This window comes from Gopherus flavomarginatus, chromosome 2, assembly GCF_025201925.1.
Source record: "Gopherus flavomarginatus isolate rGopFla2 chromosome 2, rGopFla2.mat.asm, whole genome shotgun sequence".
Taxonomy (NCBI): domain Eukaryota; kingdom Metazoa; phylum Chordata; order Testudines; family Testudinidae; genus Gopherus; species Gopherus flavomarginatus.
This window is the reverse complement of record NC_066618.1, coordinates 142,369,582-142,383,872: the sequence shown is the minus strand read 5'-3', so window position 1 is coordinate 142,383,872 and position 14,291 is coordinate 142,369,582. Positions and strand designations below refer to the sequence as shown.

At 41.3% G+C, this 14,291-nt stretch overlaps 1 protein-coding gene across 2 annotated transcripts in view; it reads right to left on the bottom strand.

The window, feature by feature from the left end:
• Positions 1–6,926, bottom strand: part of BASP1 (brain abundant membrane attached signal protein 1) — a 77,268-nt gene extending 70,342 nt beyond the window's left edge. The window contains exon 1 of one of the 2 annotated variants that reach the window (XM_050937578.1): positions 6,114–6,926. The gene's annotated coding sequence lies outside the window, so the exon portion shown is untranslated. Of the gene's footprint in view, positions 1–5,539; positions 5,746–6,113 lie in introns of those variants that run through there. The other variant, XM_050937577.1, reaches the window with a different exon arrangement.
• Between the last annotated feature and the right edge of the window lie 7,365 nt (positions 6,927–14,291).

Below are 14,291 nucleotides of genomic sequence, written 5' to 3'. Positions count from 1 at the left end.
AGAAGAAAGTTGGATAATATATGTATGCAAGCTAGCTAAGTCCATTTTGCAGAGCAGTGTACCAAACAGATCAGAAGACAGTAGTTAGATAAGAAGGCAAATCTAAATCAGAAGGATTTTGTTATTAAAATTCTTTCCCCAGAATTAAAGTCCATTAAATCATACTTGAGGTAGGAATTACTACACATCTTGCTCTCAGGAAAATTCTGACTATGTCACATGTTGAAAATTAGTCCTCTTTATATCTACTGATGTGCTGAAAAAAAAATTTATAGACATCCTGTGGGAAGAGGGCAATTCTCAAAATCTACCGAATCACCAATTATTATTCAAATCCCTTTACATATATGCATAGTGACACATTTTTCTAAATATAATCAGTTTCAATTTTAAAAATTGTTATGAGTTTTACATCAGAAAACCAACATCTACATGTTTGTACTAACCAAATTTCTCCATTTTGAAAAAAGATGCCTAGTTGGCATCACTATTTTGAGCAAGAAAGTTATGATTAGCAGGATGCTAAAATGCTGTAGGCTAGACGTGAATCTTAAGTTCTTTTCATTCTCCATAAGAAACTTTTTAAATATTTTGTCTTGAAAGTATTTCCTAATTCATTAAGCTTCCATTATGTTGCATATGGTTTCTATTCTCAGGGCTTTAATGCTTTCACCAATTACTTCTTTGACTTCTCTGGTTGTTGGCTCACACCTATTCACACTGATTTCTTGGCTTATTCCTTGTCAGAATCTCCCCCTTAGTATTCTGTTTCTCAAACTCTGATCAAGGAAGAAACTGTTCCATCATATCTACACTTTGGGACTGTCTTGGTCCTTTATGGTCCTCCTCTCTCTCTTCTTTGTGCAGAGAAGGGGAGAGAGAATGATTTTGACAAAGCTAAGTAGACACCACTTCTTTGTATTGGAACAATTAGTACTGCCAATTTTCCTGCTTGAGAAACTAAGATCTAACCTTTAGATTTAAGAAGTATAGAAGAAATTACAGTAGTATCTAGAAACCTAAACCAAGATCCAGCTCCCGAAGGCCAAATGGATGCCCAAGAATGAGTATGGATCTAGGAGCCTATCTTAACTCTTCTTCAAAATATAGCTTTCCTGATTAATTATGTAATATGAACACCGATGTTTCTAATTTCTAATAAACCTGAGCAACTAGCATTATGCACATCTCAAGGAATTTTGTCTGATAAGACCAGTAAAGCCAAGTTCGTTGCATCAAGTTACCAGAGTAGTCTCCAGTACATTAAAGAATCTAAGCCATTTGGTGCTGCAGCTCATTTTTAGATGTTACTTCTCCCACATTATTTAATTTACTAATTCATATGTATTAATGCCTATACATTCATACATCTGTAATAACACTGGATACAAGAACAGATATTCTAGGTAAGTCAAAAGATTCAGCATCCAAAGAGCTATGAAACTACACTGATCAAAAGATATCCTACATATCTACATTGGGCCTATGAAATGCAAGTTTGATTAGTGTATGTTAGTCTTAACTGCATAAATAGTTGATAACTGTCTCATCAGCTGATTTAGTGACTAAGCCAGAAGTAATCTTGCTAAAGAGATAAAGATAAGTTGAGATGGGGACGTTCTGCAGGAAAGGTTTTTGTAATACTGGTGTTTTCAGTAAAGATGTGTCCAATAAAAAATGGCTCTTTTACAGTCACAGAATGGTATTTTTCAGACTAAAAGTTGTCCAGCACGCAGAACACTCTGTTGCAGGTTTTCAGGACTAGTTGTATTTGGGGAAAATCCACAAATGGAAGACAGGACAAATACATGAAGCATTAGTTAGATAGTACAGTTTATTCCAGTGGCTTCATGTTTAAAGGTGATTATACACAAATATTTTCATGGAGATTTAGGAAGGTTCAAAATTCATAACGTCATGCTCCTTATGTAATTTCAGGGTTACATTTTCAAGGTGTGTGGGAGGATAAAAACTGAAATCTTCATTTCAGAAATAGTTAACAGGGATAACATATCACTTAACTTATCTTGCTGGCACACTGTTTAAACCCACAGAAAAACAAGCAAAGGCAGAAAAATTACTGCACACAAAAACCAATACTGAATAGTCTCACATTTTAACCTAAATTTTATTTTAATGGGATACAATTATGATATTCTCAGAGGTTCAGTTAGATACAAAAATGCTGTGTGGTGTGCAGTTCCAGCAGCTATGTACTAACAAATTCCCTGAATTACACAATCAGCTGTTTTATATATTAAGGCACACCAAGAGAAAGAACCACCATGATTTTCCTGTCTCTGCATGGGTTTTTTGGGTTCTTTTTTCCCCCCAGACCATGGAATGTAGCTAACATTCTCCCTCTGAAACTGAAACCCCTACATACACAGACTGCTCATTCACTAATCCAGCAGGGAGGAAGACCATAAAGTCAAGCATCTCCTTGACAGGAAATTCCTGTCCTGTAAGAAACAATAGAGCCACAGCAAACGCAAGAACCTTTGTTCCTTTTCTCCCTCCCTACTCCCACCTCCTTTTAAAGCCAGTTGTATTAATTCATTATTATTGTATTTCCCTCCCTCCTTCTCCCACTCTATATTAAGCACCAGAACCAATTGACAGAGGCTGCTGGTAGAGAGGTACTTCTACTGGAAACTCCATCTCTGCAGCTGACGCGGCAGCCTCACTAGCAGCTCCCCCCACCCATGCCCCCAGCCTCCTGCTGCTTCTCCTGCGAGGCTTTTGCTGGAGGAAGTTGGGAAGCAGCTGTGCTTAAAAATCGTCTGCGTGTCTGAAGGCTGTTCAGCCCTGCAGCTACTGTGTCTGGCATGCGTCTGTACGCCAAGGCGTACACAGGCTCCAGTCAAATTCAAAGGCTCTGATAATGGACAGTGCATCTGCTCTCCCCCCCACCCCAAGTGCCCTTAACGATAGTATTAAAGAGTACGAAGTAATCATCCATTGGGGACAAAAGGCCTGGGAATGTGAGATTTCCAGCCAGTGCTTAGAAGTGAGGTTTGAGGAGAGGTAATAAAATCCACAGCCAAGATCGGTCTGGTGAATGACTGCGGCTTGGGGAGGAGGGGATGGCCTACAAAGAACACGTTTTGGCAGAAGCTAATCATACAGATCCACTCGCTCTGTAGCTGTAAACACATAGTCTAAACAGTCGTAATTTACAAAGCCTACAAGAGCTGCACCACCTCCAAGAGTTTCCCACCAGGAAACAATCAGAGCCTGCATCATAATCCTTGACAAGACTGTGTTCTGAGGAGAGTAGAAAGAGACATACCAAATCAGCTGTCAAGATGCGACAGTCTGAATGAGAGAAAATGTCTCATGGAAACCTCACTAAAATAGAGGGAGGGGCTTTAGAAGTCTGCCTTAAAAACCACGAGTGTCTCCCTCTTGATGGAGTCTTGGTAGGATCTGTCACAGCAAGTGTCCCCCTCCCCGCAGCATGTCACCCCCTTTTTTTAAAATAAGATCGTTAACGTGGACTTTAACTGCAGTAAATAAATTAAACCCACTTAATCGTCTTCAGCCACGAGGACTCACAAATGGATCTGCCTCATTAGTGTTGCTATATAATACTCCTTTGTCTGCAAGCTGGCCAGACAGCAGTTCCCACAAGAAACTGAACATAGAGAGACATGCCAGCCGAACATGGTTACCCCATTTGCAGCACAGACCTTGAAAGGCCATTTTCCTAGAAGATTTACTTTGCAGATAGCGAATTCTGCAAAACCTCCAACCTCATTTTTCATGGTCCCTTTTTCTTGATCAAAATTTGGAGGCAAGAAGGTTGCCCCCGCCCAAAACATAGGTGTAGTACCATTAAAAAACAAACCAGTAAAATTCTCCTTAGTGTAACGACGGCGTAGTTATCGGGATAAAAAAATTACATGGACTAGGAGGGATGTGTAATGTTTTCCCTCTTTAAATTCTCCAATAAAAAATTAAGATCCTAGCAAAATAGTATGCTCTTTAAAACATTATTTGAGCTCGTGGGAGAAGAATGTGCTGGAGATTAAATCTACAAACATCCTGGCTTCCATGTGTATATTGCAACATCTCTGGATGCCTTTGTTCCATTGACTCTGATATGAGTTTGATTAATGATGGAGAGATCTTTCTGACTTGTCCCTCTCTCCACACCCTGCTCTCCGGCGCATGCGTCAGGCAAAGACAAAGGAATAGGTAATTACAGTACAGTTTCATTCATTTTCACTGCAGTATTGCTCTGATAGCGAAGAGAATCAATACCCTGGGGCTTATTCACACCCACCAGATGTGGCAGACGGATTGTGTGTGTGTGTGTGTGTGTGTGTGTGTGTGTGTGTTGGTATTAGTCACTAAAAAGCAAAATAAAGACACCTGGAAGTTAGTTGCGAGAGAGTCCCTCATTGTAAATAGATATTGTGTGTGTAGTGAGGTGATCCTTCCCTGCATAAGGGGCTGATGGAGGGAGAAAATAAGGCAAACAAATTTACATGGACATGTAGCTTTGACTGAGAAAAAAAGATCTGTCGGAGTAGAGAGAAAGCATTCGATGCATATCCATGGGAAAAATGCGTTTAGGAGTCATGCACATTTACTGAAATACAGGCTGCATTAGAAGAGGAGATGTTTTTTGTTTTTTTTTTTTTGTGGGACGTCTGGTTTGTTAGCTGCTGCCCAGACAGAACTAACGCTGCTAAACCTCCAAAAATTTGCATAAAGCACTGACAAGGCTGGGGATTAAAATTGTTGCCGCGTATGCTGTCATTTTCAAACACACCCGTGACTGTTAAAGCAAAAAGCAAGCTTTTTTATTGCCTAATCAAGAACAATCACATTATGAAAAGCCACAATAGGTTAACTGGCTGAGCTTCCATTTAAACGGATCTGGCTCCCGGTTAGTGAGGGTTTGCGTCAAGATTTATATTTTAATCAAAACACATTCCCTATCTCATCCTATTCCAAAAGCCAAAATGCCCCACAGGTAAAATAGAAAACCATCCTTCCAAATCTAGGACATTGCCCTTGTATCAGCTATATGTTATCTCGCTATGGTGCCTCTTCGCCTCCCTCCCCTCCATGTTCTTAACATGGATGCATTTTCTTCTCTATGTGCTTCATTTCATGAGTAGGTTTGGAGGTGTGTTGTTTAAAGCAACCTTCCTGAGAAAATTCAAACCACTAAAAATTACGCAGTATTACAAACACACTGTTCCCCCACCCTCACACACACACACACACACACTCCCCAAAGCGTGGTAACAGGCATTTAAATGTAAGGACTGGATTTTAATCCATTTTTGAGCCGCACATGAATTCATACGTTCTCTCCCTTTCGAGGAATATAACCCTTCACAGCGTGCCTGGTGAGAGACGGGTGTTAAAGCACCTCCCATTCTGCTATTCTTTCTCCACTAGAACTGTTGAAAAAAAATTAATCCTTTCCCCACATTTGAGACAGATCTAGACAGAAAAGAATCAAATGCAAAGCTCGTGGTGTCTGCCACGGAAATGGCATAAGTGAGACGCTGCTTCTTACCTTTTTTATATTTTCCTCTCTCCCCCTTTGTGTGTTTGTGTGCTCTGGTGTCACAGGGAGAGTCCTAGGTAGCCTAGCGCCCGCTTGGCTTGGGCTGAGTTGGTGTGTGTCTCTCCCCTGCTCGCTTGCTGGGACTGGAGTGACTAGTGCTTGTTGGAGCAATGCCGCCGCCGCTGCTACTGCTGCTGCTGCCTCTGCATTTCTCTCTCTCCCTCTCCCCCACCCCACCCCCTCTCTCTCTGTGACAGTCTGTGGGCAGTTCAAAAGCCACACGCACTCTTATTTATTTATTTAAGAAGCTCGTATGCAGGCGAGGTGCTTGCTCACGCTCACGCGTAGGGGGCGCCCTGACCCAGGGTTTTAAATATAGGCTTGCACGCTAGAGGAGGGTTTGTTGGGAAGGTGCATAACCCTCTTTTTCGTGTAAAATTATAGGATCTCAGAAAGGATCCTGGCGGTGGGTTGTTTGGATCCGAGGAACCGTTCCTCCTGCCCAAAGAGATCTCTGACAGCCCGTCTCTCTCTCCAGAGAGAGGGAGGCAGGTGCCCTTTGCGAGGCGAAGCTATTCCTTACCAGCAGCAGCTCCCAGCCACTTCCAACACAGGATTTGCGTCTGGAGACATCAGCAAAAGAGCCTTCCACCCTGCACTCGTGCGGCAGACCGGCCGGCCGGCAGCTCCCAGGAGTACACGCAGATCAGCGGCCTCCTAAAGTTAGGCGGAGCTCGGCAAACCTTAGCAGGAGGTTGCATTGTGGTGTTGGGAGCCGCGATGGGTCCGTTCAGTTGCATGCTGGACTGCCTGCCTCAAGGGTCACCTTTTCTGGAGGAGATTAGAGAAGCCCGGTGCGAGGGGCATAACGGGGAGACGAGGAGAGCTCTAACCAGCCGTGCTTTCCTTTAACAAGCTCAGGACCAGGTCTCAAGAGAACGGAGGGGATTTTACTCGATCGCTCCCGCAGTTGACGAACTAGCCTGGAGATCGCAAGTTTCTGTAAGGTCTGACCTCACCGTAGTCCTTGCCATGTTCAGAGCTTGCATAGACCGTAGGGCAATCCTGCACTCGCATCATATCCCCTACCCCACAGGAAAATGAATGCCACACGCATTCTGGATCTTGGTGTTTCCCCAAACACAGAGTTTAGGGGAACAACTTTATTTGCAATTAACTCAGCTGTTTATTTGATTAAGGGTCTACATGTCAACGAAATTGCTACCCAAAAAACCCCCTATTCGCCTGATATTTTGATTTGCAGCACTTTGACGCCCTCTGCGCCTTAAAAGAGGTCAGGACAGTTTGTAAATACAAGTAACGGGATAGGATTAGCTACCGCGTTGATGAGTATATCTTGCGATCTAGTGAAAGGGAAGAAGAAACGGACATCGTAAAGCTGGACCCGTTTCACTGAACAAAATTTTAAAATAGTGGCTGTGGCATCTCCTCTGGGGGACTGACTGTTTCATAGTCACGAGGTGGAATTGACAGGTATGCCAGTACTTTAAAAGGCAGCAAACCAAAATACTAGCTTCTAATATATCAGACGTGGAGGCAAAGAGAATAAATAGCCGAGTACACCAGACTATACTAGCAGGTTTGCTGCAGGGGTATGATTTTATATGCAAGGAGACCTACTTCTAGTGAACTCTAATACAGCGGGACTTGTTTTATAACGCAATAAAATGAATTGTTTCTGGGTACCACCGGGTACAAGCTGTGGCTATTAAGAACTTCCGATTAGTTTACTGTCAAGTTGAATGGAAGACGTCTGTGAGAAGGTTCTACTTCTATGTATATACAGCCCCACTCCAAACACCTCGTACACAAATCAATAGATCACACTCTTTAGAGAGGCGCGCATAGCTAGCAAAGTCATGCAGTTCCCATTTTCCTGATATGGACACTTTGTAATACAAAGAATTACAGAAATAAACTAGACTGGGAGAGTTAGTGAGCACAAGCCAAAGATCTCGCTAAAGTGATAGCACTCGAGTATTATGCATAATACATCGTCTGTATTTCAGGAGTAACGACGAGCCAGGATTTTGCAGACATTCAAATACAACAGTCTGTATGCGACATGCACATTTCCGCTTTCAAATTTGTCCTTTCAATCTAGCTAATCTGCCTCTTTCAGTATGCAGTAGCTGATGCCATGCCCGTACATTTCCAAAAATGGAAAGCGTCAAGAAATCCACACGTACGGTGTTGCTGGCTCGCTTTCATGCTGGGGACAGCAAGCCCCAGAGAACGCGATTGGAATATAGATCCACACGTTACCATAGAAACTAGAGAGAGAGCCTGCATCGGGATTAAGAGCTGCAAATTCACAAGAACACAGCTTGTGGTTTCCTAGTAGCTGTTCTTATCAAGATCAAAAATCCTGCGCTCTTCGTAGGCACTGATTAAATAGTTTTATTAGCGTAACAAATCTCGATATTCAAAGCCTTACCATAAATCAGTGTTTAACTAATGCCACCCTTAATATCTTTAAGCCTGTAAACCAAGAACAATTCAGTACTTGTAAAAATGTCTTTTGATACAGCTTCCAATGTGTACAGTTAAGGAGATTTCTTACTAACCTTTAAATCTTTTTCAGACAGTATGAAGACATCACAGTATATTCTCTCTCTCTCTCTCTCTCTCACACACACACACATACACCTCTTCCACCTAGCAATCATTTGCAATTTAGGTAAGGTGAAATGGCAAAATGCTGTAATGTAAAATGGCTTTTTGACACCTTACTGCATTAATTTCATTGACTGCAGAGCCTTGAAACCAGTCTGTTTGGTTAAAGGAGGTTGGTTAATTGGTAACCAGAGCTGAAATTTAGGGTTATGTTTAATAATTAGAAGGGATTTTCCACCAAGTTAAAGCAGCAGTTCCAATATAAGTTAGGTAGGAGTTTGGTACAATGACACTGCAGAAACAGCTGTGTTGACTAAGCAGACTAATATTCTCCTAAGGCCCAGCAGAGTTTGTCAAGAAAGAGGGTGAGACAGTACAGTTGAATTTGGTGCCTGATTGCAGCGCCCAATGTTGCTTTTCTTCACTCTCAAACATTTTAAGGTGTCCACTTTTAGGTGTATAGAGCCACTGCTGCTCGTGCTCACACACCTACGTGTTCACCTGTGGCACCTGAAACAGAGTGCAACTGACTTGAGCCTGACCAGTTTCACCATTATTGCCCTGCGGAGAGTGACATTAAACAAGCTTGCATCAGACAATTACCCTGCTGCTACACCTGCTTCGGACATTCTGTGTGCAGAAATCTGATGTTGAAGTGGGGTCAGGAGGGAGTTTATATTAGATCGACAGGGAAACAAAAGTGAACTGCTTAGTTTTAGTGTGAAAATTACAGAACTAAAAATACTCAAACAGCCTCTTCTGAAAGAGATTAGGCCCTCAGGGTTTCATAAGAGACCTTTGATCAGATATGCTTATTCACGTGGAGATCAGAAAAAAAAGTGGGGAGACTGATGAAGAATTGCGGTGCCTTGCTACAATCCTTGCACATCATTTACACTCATCTATATATATGGGCAAAACATAGGGTTCAATTCCCCTTTGCCCTCCATTTTGTGTCATCAGTTACACTTGTGCAAAGTGCCAAATCAAAGTAGTCCACTCAGAATGGTGGTAGCAATTTACATTGGCTTTGCACAGGCATAAATGATTACACAAGAAGAAAGAGGAGAATCAGGCCCACAGACATTACGTGTGTGTGTTCATTTCTCCAAATTATTTTTCAGTAGGACAAATACCATGTCCACAGGAGTACATAACTTCTGAACAGGCTGTGATTCGAATGTTGGTAGGTGGGATTCCTGCCTTCACCAAATCAGAGTGCCACTAGTTCTTACATGCATGCTCATTCATGTATATGGTCCTAAATCTACTCATGATTTGTAGGGTTAACAGGATTCGACCAGATATACCAAAGGAAAATGCAGTTATGAGGTAAATGTGCAAAGTATTTCAAAAATATTCCTCCTAAAGGCATACTGAACAGAGGAGAAAATGGAAGTCAGAAATGAAGTTACTTATTATAGGAAGATTACTGGTGGGCTAGTGCAGATATGTATGCAACTGATATTTACATTGTAAGTACTGTATCACACACACAATGGCCCTACACACCAAAATCTTTTTAGTGTATCATAGGCAAATGCATTAACAAGCCTATACACTCTATCTGATGGTGCACCCCATAAGGCTTTATGGAAATATGCTTATGAATGTATCTATGACATAACTGGAATATGTTTTATGCTACATATGCCATGTAACATATCTATGTAAAGATTATGATCTACTGAATATATTCATCCTATTTGTATGCATGTGTCACTGTTGTATTCAAAGTTATGAATATTGGCTGTATACTTGTTTGATTTTAAATAGCCTTACTAAGGCATTTGGCCAGCTTCTTGAGAAAGGAATGTGCAAATTAAGTGCCCAATCAAGAAACACTTAACGAACAATGGATCTTGGAAGGCTCCGATCACATAAGAAGTCTTCCTTGAGACATTCAAGATAGCATGTGGGCAATGGCTGCTGTCTCTAAAAACTGAGTTGTGCATGGACATGTAATTTGCCCATGTGACTCCAAAACTCCATCTTGGAGCTGCACTTTGCATAGGAGAGAGGAGGAGCTCTCCACCCGCAAGAGAACGTTTATTTAAGCCCATGGGAGACCCTTCCATTTTGTCTTCAGCTGGCTCAAGAGATAGCCTCTCCACCCCCAAAGGATACCTGGAAGAAACTGAAACAAAGGACAGTAACCACAGAGGTGTGAGTGATTGCTGGATCCAGACTAGAAGGAGACTAGTCTGTAAAAGGAAGCTTACTGGAACACCTCTGAGGGTGAGGTTTTATTGGTATTCAGTTTTCTTGCTGTATTAGGCATAGATTGCATGTTCTATTTTATTTTGCTTATTTTACTTTGTTCTGTTGGTTACTACTTGGAACCACTTAAATCCTACTTTCTGCATTTAAGAAAAACACTTTTTACTTATTATTTAACCCAAAGTATGTATTAATACCTGGGGCGGGGAGAGAACAGCTGTGCATATCTCTCTATCAGTGTTATAGACAGCAAACAATTTATGAGTTTTCCCTATAAGCTTTATACAGTGTAAACTGATTTATTTGGGGTTTGGACCCCATTGGGAGTTGGGCATCTGAGTGTTAAAGACAGGAACACTTCTTAAGCTGCTTTCACTTAAGCTTGAACTTTGTGTGAAATGCTTCAGACCTGGATCTGTGTTTGTGGCCAGCAAGCATGTCTGGCACAACAAGGCAGGGCTCTGGAATCCCAAGCTGGCAGGGAAAGCAGAGACAGAAGTAGTCTTGGCACATCAGTTGGCAGCCCCAAGAGAGTTGAGTGGTTTTACTCTAAAATAGGGTGACCATATATCCTGATTTTATAGGAACAGTCTCAATGTTCAGGGCTTTGTCTTAGATAAGTGCCTATTACCCTCTACCCCCATCCTGATTTTTCACACTTGCTATCTGGTCACCTGACTCTAAAATGTGTTAAACTGGTCAAAGTCATGTCAGACTCATGGACCTCTCAACATCGGCAGGGTGATTAATGCCCTTACAGTTATTAATAAACAGCCCGAGATACTAGGTGTATGGAGAAAAAGCAAAATACTGTACTGAATTTTGAACTAGAACTCCAGACTCTTGTGTTACAATTTGTGTAATTTCCTCTTCAATCCCTGTGTCTTTAGAGAGGGATTTGGCCCCAAGGATTTAAGGGAAAAAGTTCTTTAAGAAAATTTCTCATCAGTTATGAAAGGTATCAAATTTAAACTCTCTCACCTGATAGGTCAAAATTGTGTTGTGAGTTATTGGCAAGGAGATCCATTTTCCAAATCAAATGGATGCCATTTGGGGGGTAGTATACTTTAATTGATATATTACATAGAAGTAGTTTCTCCAGAGTTGTTAGTATTCAAATATTTATTTCTCTCTCCTTCTCCCCAGTGTATTTTACTTAGCAAGCTGGTTTAAAGAGCAAATAAAGAGGAAATGACTAATGGCACTGACAACAGAGAAAAGTTACCATTTTTTTAAAAGGATGGGAGAAACGTGGTTTTGTTGCAATCCAGCCTTTCCTGGGAAGAGTCATCATGACTTCCCTTTCACCTCTGCACCATGTGAAACTTATATCCATTGCTAGGTTCATAAATTGTTTGCTTTAGGAGGGCACTGTTCAGTTAAAAAAAAACAAGTTACCTAACTTAGAGAGACTAGGTTATTAAAAGCAACAGAGTGTCCTGTGGCACCTTTAAGACTAACAGATGTATTGGAGCATAAGCTTTCATGGGTGAATACCCACTTCGTCAGACGCATTAAAGGAGTTACAAAACATGCATCTGGCCTGTGTTTCACAAAATGATGTTCTTTACTTTTCACCTGGGAAAATTAAATCCAGTGAGTAGCCAGTCCGTAATCAATTTTGGTTTCAGGTTCTCATACGCCTGCAAAAACAAACATTCTCATTAATAAACAACAGGTGCATTGTGAAACATGATATGCCATCCAACAAGCATAATTCAATAGCCTTCATTATTTACCAAATCACACTGTTTAAAAAGAAGAGAGATGCCTAGCAGTAGCCATTGTTACAGTCCTAGAGCCCACTGATAAAGTAAGCTAGGTATTTTTCCCAGGCTTGAAGAAATACTACAGTTCATAAGAATACACTCTTTATGAACTTCAGAATTTTAACAAATGATTGTGTTTCCTGAGGACTTTATAAATGTCAGTGTGTTCTATTATCTACACATGCCATTTTCTTTTAAAAGACAAAATCAATATGTATCATAGGAACTAGAGCGCCTAAGAAATGCATATTATTGTTACCAAGGGAGTTAAAACTCTAGCCATTCTTTTGACTCCTGCCACTGCTATTGTGAGAATCTTAAGTAAGGCAAAATCAAGTGGAACATATAAGAGGAAGTTGTTGAATATCAAAGTGATCCAGAAGAGAGCAGAGACCATGAATACTCCAAATAAGAACGATAAGGTGGGTGAGGTAATATCTTTTATTGGACCGACTTCTGTTGGTGAGAGAGAGACAAGCTTTCAAGCCACATGGAGTTCGACAGAAGTTGATCCAATAAAAAGATATTACCTCCTCCACCTTGTCTCTAATATCCTGGGACTGACACTGCTACAACTACAATGCGTACCCCACATAAGAATGACATTCTCAGAGGAGCTTAAACTGAAAGTGTATGTCAATTTCTCTTAAATCTCTTGCTTCTGGTGGCTCTATTCACAGAGTATGTTTAAGTGTGCACTTCAGGATATCGCTGTAGTTGAAAGACATATGATTTAATACTCTGAAACTACAGTAAAATCGTGATTGTCCAAACTTCCCCTTTCTAAGGAACTGCCAGGTTTTCCCCCTGTTCTATGGCTCCCTATTATGCTACTGGTTCTTCCAGTACAACTCAAGTAACCAAGTTTTATTGGATTTATTACATAAATCATCCAACACAGGCTTTTAATTTTTAATCAACCCACTATTGTTAAACATTTGTAAGTTTATCAGCACAGACCTCTAGAGGGTGCCCTGAGCTTAGAGTTTGGAAGCTCTATTTAGGCTCACAGAAAGTCAGTGATGTTCCTTTCTTCAATCTGAATTCAGAATCCCACAAGGAGTGTGTGAGATGCTATCTTGGAGTGCCCCAAATTGTGAGAGACCTTGTTATCTCTGTCTCAGCAAGAGGGGGACTTGTTTGCACTTAACTCCCTGACGCAAGCAGTCTGTCAATCATCCAAACAATCTCCACAGAACTCTGCCAGCCCTTACTTTGCCTTGCAAGTTAACAATATGAGCCCCCTATTCCTTGAACCCCTCTGAAAGTGTCCTCTTATCGTATCCAGCCCATCACCCACTCACAGAAATTACCATGTAAGCTGTCTCCAGAGGGACTGCGTACAATACATGACTGGCACTACTCAGGATCAGGTCTTTTATAACATTACAGCACTGAAATATATTTATAATGGAATGCTCATAAGTTTATTATCAAAGGTTTAATTTTTAAGAGACAGTGAGTAAGGATAATGAATGGAAACAGAAATGGCTAGAAATATAAAACAAAACATATAATGCAATCCTGGCCTTACACTTATTAATGATTATGTTTCCTAATAAAAGAGATTTTCTGCCAAGGATTCAGTCCTCAACAAAGCTGTTGATTTCCAGTCAAAAATCAGGATCCAAACTTCCATGAACTGAACACCCCACACCCTTCAAAGGGTTTCCCCAGTGAATGGATGACAAATGTCTTACTTGTCTCCCAGTCAGTAAATCTTTGAAATGCTAACCTGTTGTTTGTTCTTTGGCAAACTCTTCCCTGTTGGTTTCCCTGTGGGGCTTGTCTACACTGGCACTTTACAGCGCTGCAACTTTCTTGCTCAGAGGTGTGGAAAAACACCCCCCTGAACCCTGCAAGCTTCAGCACTGGAAAGCCTCCGTGTAGATAGCGCACCAGTGCTCAGAGCCATGCTCCCAGGACTGCTAGCTACACCCCTTGTGGAGGTGGTTATTTTAGAGCCATGACTACACAAGCCGCATTAACAGCACTTTAAAGTTGCAAATGTAGACTAGCCCAAAGCGCCTTGTTGGAGCCACATGCAGATGGAACTTCCATTGTATTGACTTACAACCAGGCAGAGATATACATCTTATCTTCAGCCTGGAAGGAACCTGTTTGTCAGCTCTGCT